The sequence below is a fragment of the Perna viridis genome, chromosome 3 (assembly GCF_037379345.1).
Source record: "Perna viridis isolate PV_CMFRI_1.1 ecotype Kerala chromosome 3, ASM3737934v1, whole genome shotgun sequence".
Lineage (NCBI taxonomy): Eukaryota > Metazoa > Mollusca > Bivalvia > Mytilida > Mytilidae > Perna > Perna viridis.
Genome location: NC_142447.1, coordinates 14278233 through 14287985, shown reverse-complemented (window position 1 = coordinate 14287985; position 9753 = coordinate 14278233). Strand labels below are relative to the sequence as shown.

General features: G+C 33.9%; 1 long non-coding RNA gene across 3 annotated transcripts; it reads right to left on the bottom strand.

The window, feature by feature from the left end:
• Window positions 1–399: 399 nt before the first annotated feature.
• On the bottom strand, window positions 400–4421 carry LOC148621112 (uncharacterized). Of its 3 annotated transcripts, XR_015921102.1 has the most exons (4): window positions 4164–4421; window positions 3127–3215; window positions 1747–2458; window positions 400–1001 (listed from the first exon to the last, which is right to left on the bottom strand). It is a non-coding gene; the product is annotated as an uncharacterized LOC148621112 (long non-coding RNA). The 3 variants fall into 3 exon arrangements; XR_015921103.1 differs by lacking the exon at window positions 400–1001 and having other exon boundaries at window positions 1364–2514; XR_015921101.1 differs by lacking the exon at window positions 400–1001 and having other exon boundaries at window positions 1364–2458.
• Between the last annotated feature and the right edge of the window lie 5332 nt (window positions 4422–9753).

Genomic DNA, 9753 nt, shown 5'->3' with positions numbered 1-9753 from the left:
TTGCTAGGAGATGTTGTTTACGTTTAAATGGTTTGTCAAAAAGAAAACCCAGAATGCATTTCGGCGTTATTTCGGATATCTCGGATTTATTTTACGCGAACAACGTACAATACCGAGAAGTTGATCAAGCAGACGATTGTCACCGGAGTTCGACGGGAACTTACGAACTTCGTTTGTAAACAAATCGTCCCGTAGAAACCAACATGGCGGATATTAGTATGTGATTTTCCCGTAAGGATTTGTTACGCATGATTTAAGGTAATAAGCGACTTGTTTAGGGAGAAGCCGTTTGGCTATACGAATGAGCAAGTCATTTAAGACAATTTAAACGATGGTAGGTGTCAATAAAGTCGTAGAAAATATTTTTATTCAAATTTTAACAGTATATTATTTATGTGACGCCGAGTATAAACTGTGGAGTGCTGGCAAAGCTAGGATGTACTGCCTGTAACGTTGTCGGCTATGTTGGCTTCACTGGCAACCCGAGTTCCACTAGAGGTCACTTCGGCGAAGTTCGACAAACGAAAAAAGCTGGTCCATGCTTCCAATTTTGGTAAATTGCGAGTTTTTGTATCTTTGTATGTGCTATTTTGGTTATTTCGTGTTCTTTGTTGTTGTTTTCCCTGTGTGTTCTTTTGATTTTCACTCGAATCTGAGTTTTCTTGATTACTCATACCATGCAAACTTCAGCAAGAGATTGCATACAATTTTTGTTCTTATATATGATAGTTCCAACATACATAAAAATTCATCGCAATGATATGGAAAAACGAACAGACAGACAGAAAAGGTGATTGAGATACTAATACTTTTTCAATCATTGTTCCTGTTAAAACTTAACTTCTGTTGTTACAGTATTAAAAATACATACATTATTCATCATATCAATGTGACCACAAAATAGTACAGTATTCCATGTATTGAAAATGTGGGATAGTGGTAGAAGTTGACCGGAAGTAAGTACTTTACCAAGTTTGCACCTAAGACAAGGAGTAGCTTTTCTAACAAAAGAAAAATGGTCTGTCAGAAGCCGATTTATGCAAGTAATCATATTCATAATTGGTGAAATGATGTGTTATTCCAAAATCAAGATACAAAATATAAAATTAAATTATTCACGTGAATGAAAATAACAATGTCTCTCTACTGATCGACTTGAACTTTCTGATTTTCAATTATTTTGAATAGATGGTGGTTCACATTCTGCATACCAGTTTCTTATGTATAAAGGTACTGTACCGTTCATATGCATTTTCACGAAAGTATGCAATAAAATATATTGGAAATTATCACTGGCTAGTTTTAAAGTGTCGGTCTGTGTGAGAATCAGGCAGTGGGTGAAACATGGTATGAAAAAAACCTATCAATTTGAAAGTGTAATTTGGCTATTTGCTCCATCAGAATCAAGAAAAAAAACAATATTTGCCATTTCATGCTGGACATTTGAGTTACAATTTCATTGACATGCACTGAAAATGAACATTTCAAGGGCAGATAACTCTGTCAAAAACCTCATTTTTCTAACATTCTATTGAAAAACCAAAGCCAGTGATGCAGAGATCAAATAATAGTCTTTTCAAAAAGAGAAAGTATCCTACAGTGATAGTACATTGTCAGATCGGTGGAGTTTTGACATGCATGTTCCTGATTTTTCCCATTTGCCTGATTCTTACAAACACTTACACTTAACTTTTTGTTCAAAGGAAACAATCTTATATTCGGCAAGATTCGTTCATTTATACTCACGCCGTAATAACGTGTACGTTCTGAGTGCATCAGCACCAATTTTTATCTTAACGGTCAGTTATAAATGAGTTGATTTCTCAAAGCGAGCCAAGGTTTTTTGGACTGTGAAAAATACAAAAACTCAACTAAATAAATATAAGTATCTTCTAATTGTATCTATAAATAGTTACTCTTGTACGTGCATGATCTTGTAGCATTTAGGAGAGGACGAGGAACGACGAACTTTCTTGTATTCACTAGATTGTAATATCGATACATCAGCCATATACACTGAATATTACATGTCAAAATCTGTATTACATGCTGTATCATCCCGAGACTCCTGTATCACCCCAAGGGCCACCGGTCGCGGAGTGATATAGGTCAAGGGTTGATAAGCATATGATACAGATTTTAACATGTCATGTTCACTATATCATCCGCATCACTGGATTTGCTTAGAACTTTTTCAATAGAATATTAAATCAAAGACTGTCTTCGTTGAAGTTTTCATTCATAATAATCTATAGTTAACTAAATAAATTCCACATCAAACACTTCACAGAATCAAATAAGATATTAAGTCTCACTGCATTTCATGAATCGCATTCTTCCGAATCTGTTGGTGTTGCGAAAATGGCCGAGTATTTACGGTCGTATAATTGTAGGATTAGAATGTCTGGTAATTGAACACGTGATTGTCTCAATCAGACCATTTTCCTCCCACGATTTCCTGTTGAAAGGAACCAATACAAGTCGTAATTGGTCAATATAATCCTCAAAGATTTCCTGTATTATGGTGATAAGAATGAGAAACGACTCGAAACGTTGACATTTGTCAACTGTTATTAGGTCTGATATCAATGAATGGTGAATATGAATGAAAGAGGATTAACTTTAATTGTAGAATTCACATAAGTTATAAAAAAAAGAAAAAAAAGGAGCTAACTGGAAACCGAAACATGACGCGTTATTTATAAAAAAAATTTGAACAGCTTTGATCTCTTGTTTATATTTCAAAATGATAAAGGGTGTTCGTGTGACCAAATAAACACGTCGGGATTAAGCAACCAATTTCCTCCGCAGACCTATAACCGCTTCCTGATTTACAATGTATCACTCCGCTAGGTTATAGGCTGTGCTATACAGGATGTGGGGAAAAAATCACAGAGCATGAGAACTGCTTATTGTAATTTTGTAAAGCTGTTTCCATACTAGGTTGCATAAATGGGTGAGGTTTTAAACTGAGTGTGGCAGAGGTGTTAAGCTATTATCCTCTGTAAAGGAGATTGTTATGGTAAATAATTTACTAATTTGAGCTTGTAAACGACATATATCATTAAACCATCCCGAAAAGCCGAAAGTTAAAAAGAAAGTACATGTAAATAATTATATCATTACCAATTCGTCCCACAACTTTTTCGTCCTTTAACTTTTATGTTCCTGCTGCACCTGTCTCAAATTATCAGCAATTAACCAGATGTTACTTTCTAAAACGTAAATGAAAGGAAATATCTACAACGTTCATGACAAGGCACTAAAAAATGCCATGCAATTATTGAAGAGGGTATAATATTTACATGTAATTAGCCAAACCATCTGTATGTTTATGTGTACGGCGTCATAATCAAGAATGAAAGTACGCCATATTGAACCAGTGCTTTTAAGAATAGTTAATCATTTTCACACTGAAATAGGGAGTTCAAAATAAAAATAAATTTAACTCCATTAGGTCATAGGAGTCGGAATGTGGGTACGTTTTTGCTTTGTAACCAGTATCAGGCAATGTATTGCATCAATCAGAACAAGGTTATTTTCCTCAAAGACCGAAGAAAATATAAAGGGAAATCAAGAGAACCAGCAGTCCTTTTCACAAAAAATCGTCACAATACTATTTTAGGTTTGTGACGTCATCACTTACGATCAACTTTACACTTACGACTTTTTGTGAAATCCACGCCAGGATTATAACGTTAAACAGTAAGAACAAAAAACCAGGGACAACGACCCGACAAAAAAAACTCACACACACAAAACATAGAATAAATAAAATAACACCCATGCACTTAGAAACAAAAAATACAATTGTAAATGAGCAACCCGGAATCCTCTAAAAACTCGGAGCATGGACAAGGTACACAGGAAGTGTAACGTCCTCTGCTTGTCTAGAAACACCCACCGAGATGCTCATAAAATGTTACGTCCTGGGGTAGATGAAGTATGATAGGAAAACTACAGACTGTATGACACGATGAACAAATGGGTTATCATGTATACACCGTAACGTTCCACGAGTGTGACGACCTTAAAATTTTTGTAGTGATGACTTCAACTACTGCAGATATTTATCCATGGCCTTTTTTATTTGAGCTTTGAACATCTGTTTCCGTCTTTATAAAAATTGAAAGTGCCATTCATTTTTCATAAAAATGTCATACCTAGGTGAACTGGTTATTTGTGGTACTTTTTAAAAGTATAATGTAAGAACTGATTAAAGTCTGACATTGCAGTAAATTCATGTAGTCTGACATTGCGGTACATTCATGTAGTCTGACATTGTGGTACATTCATGTAGTATGACATTGTGGTACATTCATGTAGCCCTCTTTCATATATTTGTTTCTCAGATGAACTTTGATGGGTCAAATGTTGTTTCCCGACCAAGTTTCCCGCTGTTCAATCTCGTGCAGTGAGTGAGCATGATTAAAAATGATAAAGGAATGAAATACATGTATTATCCTATGAATTAGAAAAACAGCACTTTTCATATTATTAAAAACGTTACATAAAAACGTCATATTTTTGTCACTAAAAATGGCAACTATTATGATTTCTCAGAAGATGACCAGATCGTCCCCGGAGTTAGACTATGTGTGTTAGTCTTCCGAGTACTCTATATTTTTCTTCGAGTAATCCTAGTCAGTTCCTTTGAATTATTTACAACTAAGCTAAAACATCCTTAAATCTTCGTAGGTAAGAATGCTACATGGGTTAAATAATACATGTATGACTGCCCTTTGGTTTTCAATACTGCCGACGGTGCGCCAGAAGTATTTACGTGCATTTATAGCAAATTAAGTCGTTTTTGTCAGTTTTAACAAAAACAAGAGAGAAAGAATGTGAAACTCAATCATCGTCGTTAATATTCCCCTAAAGTGTTTGTTTGTTGGTTTGAATGTGCACATGCATGCAATTGCTTATGTCCATCATGTTGTCTAAAAATACATGATACCTTTAGAAGGGACAAAAATCACGAATGTTTGTAAGGAATCGCGGCAACATTTGTATTAGGAGTTACGTTCGTTTGGTTAGCACTTGTAACATCATTTTATCCCGATATTGGCTAAGATAAAAATAAAGCTCCACAACGAACCAAGATAGCTTATTAATGAGTTCAATGGGTTCTGCCTTTCCTTGTCGCCAGCTTTCTTCCATTTATTACTATATTTGTTGATTTATGGTTGAATGACACGGGTTTGCTTTCTCTACAACCCTAAAATAGACATTAGCAATCCTCTAACCAATCGACAAAAGAATTCAATTAACTAAAATCTTGAAATAGAAGTCAGTGATGAGTTTTATATATAGTAAGTCTGTATTTACCAAACCAATTACACGATGATGTTTTAGACAATTCAATGTTTCGTCTAGCATAGGCACATTGCAAGTTAATTAGCTTATAGTAACGAAACTATTAACTTATGTCGAAATATTGACAGGAAGCTTGATGAAACCCTGTTTACCTCTTTAAGTATCGAGAGAAAAGAATTGTCACGATTTCCGCGATTAACCGGAAGCTCTGGTGGGTGTGGAGTCGTCTGCAAAGAAACAAATTTGGCGGGAATGATATTTCAAAATAGAAACTACTTAAGCATAATCTATATATGTTTAGTCAGGAACACTTCAAACTTGTTGACAATTAATTTACAATCTTTGACTATTAACAGAGAAAATATTGCATACTTTAGTGCTGTAAATGGTCGTTATTCGATAATCTATTGATTTACGCTTCTAAATTTGTGTGATAGTACTGCATATCAGATATGAATGAAAATTGCAACTCGGTTAAGACGCAACGGAAATAGCACTTTCGTTTTTCAGTTTGAATGTTTCCTTGTCTCTTAAGCTCGAAATCAGACAGTACGTCCCTTAAGTAGTGAGACGGTTATGTATTTGTATATTTTGTCAGAACAAAATTTAAACAATCATTTTATTTGCATTGCATGTAAAATAAAAAAAATACCAATCATATATATATATAATACAAATTTCGATATGCTGTATACGTTTGGAAGATTATTTGTATACAAGAAGTACTCAAAACCAAAACTATCGGTAGTTGTAACATGTGCAATATATGGCATGCAGCATCAGTGTTCTAGGTATTTTGAAATGTGTAATACTGCAAATTTTAATAAATATGATAAATAAAATCTTACACATTACATGTAATTGACATGTACTTATGCATTATGTTTATTTATTTATTTATTTTTTATTTATTTATCTATTCATTCATTAATCTATTTATTTATTTATTTATTTATTCATTCATTCTTCCTTTATCTATCTATCCATTCATTCAATTATTATATGTCATAATGATATCCCTGTGTAAATGGTTACACTACTGTATTTAAAAAAAAAGTGCCAGTTTTAGAATAAACTGAACTTCATGTTGGCGACTCACATTACACATAGTGCACTTTACACGAATATAATTATACACAGAAAAACAGAAAAAATATGGGATGATAAAAAAAAAAACAGGAAAAAAGCGAGAAAAGGGAAAAGATAAGAATATAATCACTACATTAAATACATCAAAAAGTACATATTGTTGGGCTTTTTAATATTTTTTTCGTTTGTTTTAACTTATTTTTTTCCTCGCTTTTGCAAAATGAATCATGAGCAACTGTATGATAAACACTCGTCAGGTGACCGATAAGAAATGTCACGTGGGAATGTAAGGAGGACGGCATACACACAGTATCAGAAATTTAAATCGGAGAAATTGCTGGACTCTACGGCACCGTCGATTTTTATACTGACGAAGGAGATGGGTTGGGCTGGGATTATTTTGAAAAAAAAAAGTTATTAGAAATTTGAGCTCAATATTATTTTACTCAGCTTTGGACAGAAAAAAATACGATTTAATATTTCCCCCATTACTTATCAATGTATAATTTCAAATATTTTTTGTAACACCGGCTGCTGCTGAAAAAGGTAAAGAACATAGACTGTACCCAACTGCACATGGCGGATCCAGACACGCATAAATTTGGTGGTACAAATGTACATGTACCAGTATTTTGAACCCACGACCTTTTGTATCGATTTTAGAAAAAAAGTATAAACAGATCAGAACAGTAAGCAAGCCCTTTTGGGAATGAGATCCTAAGGGTAAGGGACACAACTCTTGAAATCAGTGATGCGCTTGTATCATTTTCAATTCACCAAGGCTTATCAAGCTTTCATTTGAAACAGAGTGAAATCAATCAAAGTTGCTTTGATGTTTACATGAGATTGATGTATAGTGTCGAATACAAACGTTCCAATGATTTTTAAGAGTACCTTACCCTAGGTCTATATCCTTAAGTTGCCCAACAAAACTCTCTTAAGACTATCGTTATAAAATTATCTTAATCAATGTGTTAGGAAATTGTCTACATATATATCAGAGAAAAAATATTAACTATCATGTGGTGCACAGTAGATATTAATACATGTACATGTAGCAAGTTATTTTCAAATCTGCACCACGAGCATTGAGGTTATTTCAAATAGACCGAAAAATATAAGTCATTCTTTATAATTTAATTTTACATGTGTATTAAAGGTTGATGACGTCACAGTCACATTACAAAATTTGGTCTATGAGATAATGGACATTTTTTTTTATTATTTTTTGTTATTTTTTTTTTAACACCTAAAACGTGTTACATCTGAAATTAGATTATTACCAAGTATTTCAACTGCAAAAACTAAAAATAAACCGGGTGATTTGTACAGAGAGGAAACATGCTATATCCTTGTCACGATAAAAAAATCAAAGCCTTTCTAAACAATTGTAGGGTTAATCCGGTTTGTTGGTATATTAAGTAGTGTCTTTGGTTAACCCACAAAATCATATTTATTAGTTTTCGATTTAGGCGTTCAGTTCAACTCACAGCTCAAAGCAGAAAAAAAAACTGGGTCAAACCATTGACTGGTTACGGCATTAGTAGCAATAGGTAAATCTTGTTACTATTCATTCATTGACAAAATCCAAACATTAAGTTCTCAATCACTATCGTATTTTATTTTGATGCTATACTAATAATACCCTCGACAACCTGATATTAGCGTGATACAAATGTTCTCAACATTATGTAAACACGATAGTGAAAAGATGGTATAATAAGTTAGAAATAGGTCTATGAGACAACCACTGAGTGCATTTGAAGTAGTGTTTCAAGTTCTCCAACTCCAGTATTGCTGTATAAGTTTGCTGGCAAGCAATTTTATGACTTGGAATCATTCTTACATGTTACATCTAGGGCTTGTAAGTCTCATCAATTTGATCCTTTTGAATGCACTGCAATAGAAACTAGAAAACCGTTTATGATTACAGAATACTATATTACTATAGAAAGTTGATACTTCTGAAAGGAACCTGCAAATGGGAACCAGTTGCTCATCGATTCGTAGGATAATCTATTCCAGTAATACTAAATATTGTCTGATAAAATGAACTGATTTCTTACTTGATGCAAAATTGGTCCAAGGTCTGACCCTATACTCCTTTGTATAGTAATAGCACCTAATTGGTGTAAAAAGATACCAATGTCCTTATTAGTAAAAAGTGGAAGAGCCCAGTGACGGATCCAGGGGTGCAGGGGGTTGGCACCCGTCTCTTTTATTGGAAAATTTGTCATTTCATGTGTAAAAAAAAGGAAAAAGTGTCCTAGCACCCCCTTTTTAAGAGGAACCCCGACTGGCACCCCCTCATTTCAAAGTCTGGATCCGACCAAGGGGCCTCAGAGATCATTGCCTCTCTGCCCCTTTCGAGAGCCTCTGTATTCCTGTTTGACAAACCATATCATAGATAATAAACATTGCAAATAACTTCAATTGCCTTCAAGTGCATATACTAGGTATACTAAAACAATCTGACAAATTTGAGTGTCCATGGTACGTCCAGCACATGTGAAGGGCTAAATTGCCATATTTCTGTTCCCATATTTTTTTTTCAGTTCATGCTACCACACTGGACACACTACATTGTATATTAAAGTCTAATATAGATTCATAAAGGCCTGTAAACTGCCTTTTGCTGTTTTTTTTTTCGTCACAATTTTTAACAATTTCTCCGTTTCAATTTTAAGTCTAATAGAGCTTTCAGTGTATAAAAGTAGGCCGAAAGGGAGAATGAGAACAAAACTATATGCAATGACTGAGTAAGCTTTAATTACTGAATACCTATTGATAAAACCAAAATACAATGTTCTCAACGGTCTCGTTGGCTTATCTTACACTCGTACTATCAAACGAAATCTGTCGTCTCAACAATTTGCCCGTCCTCGATATGCTCAACAACTTGGTAAACAAAACATAAGACGTAATTCAAGAAAGTACTACAAGTGTCGTATTTTATGAATGGGATTTTAATTGGATCAAATAAAATTCAAATTGTAGTAAACACTTGTCGTATCTCGGCACTTAACTCCTTTTCCTGTTTGCACCCGTCTCCGATTTGTATCAGTGTTGGTGGGTTTAAAAGACTAAACGAAGTATTTTTTGTAAAAAAAAAAAATACTTTCAAACCTATATTGTTGTATGCAACTAATTCAAAGGGGTGCAGGGGACAAGTGGGGTGATGACTCTTTTTTTTTTATAAAATTGTGGAAAAGGTGAGTTTCTTTTTATTTCAATTGTTTTTGTTGTTGTTGTTTTTTCTCTTTGCATGAATTCTTGATTGTCCAAAAATGTTACCCCCAGAAAAATCCTAACGGCAAAAATATGTATTTTTCTTGAATGAAATTTCGT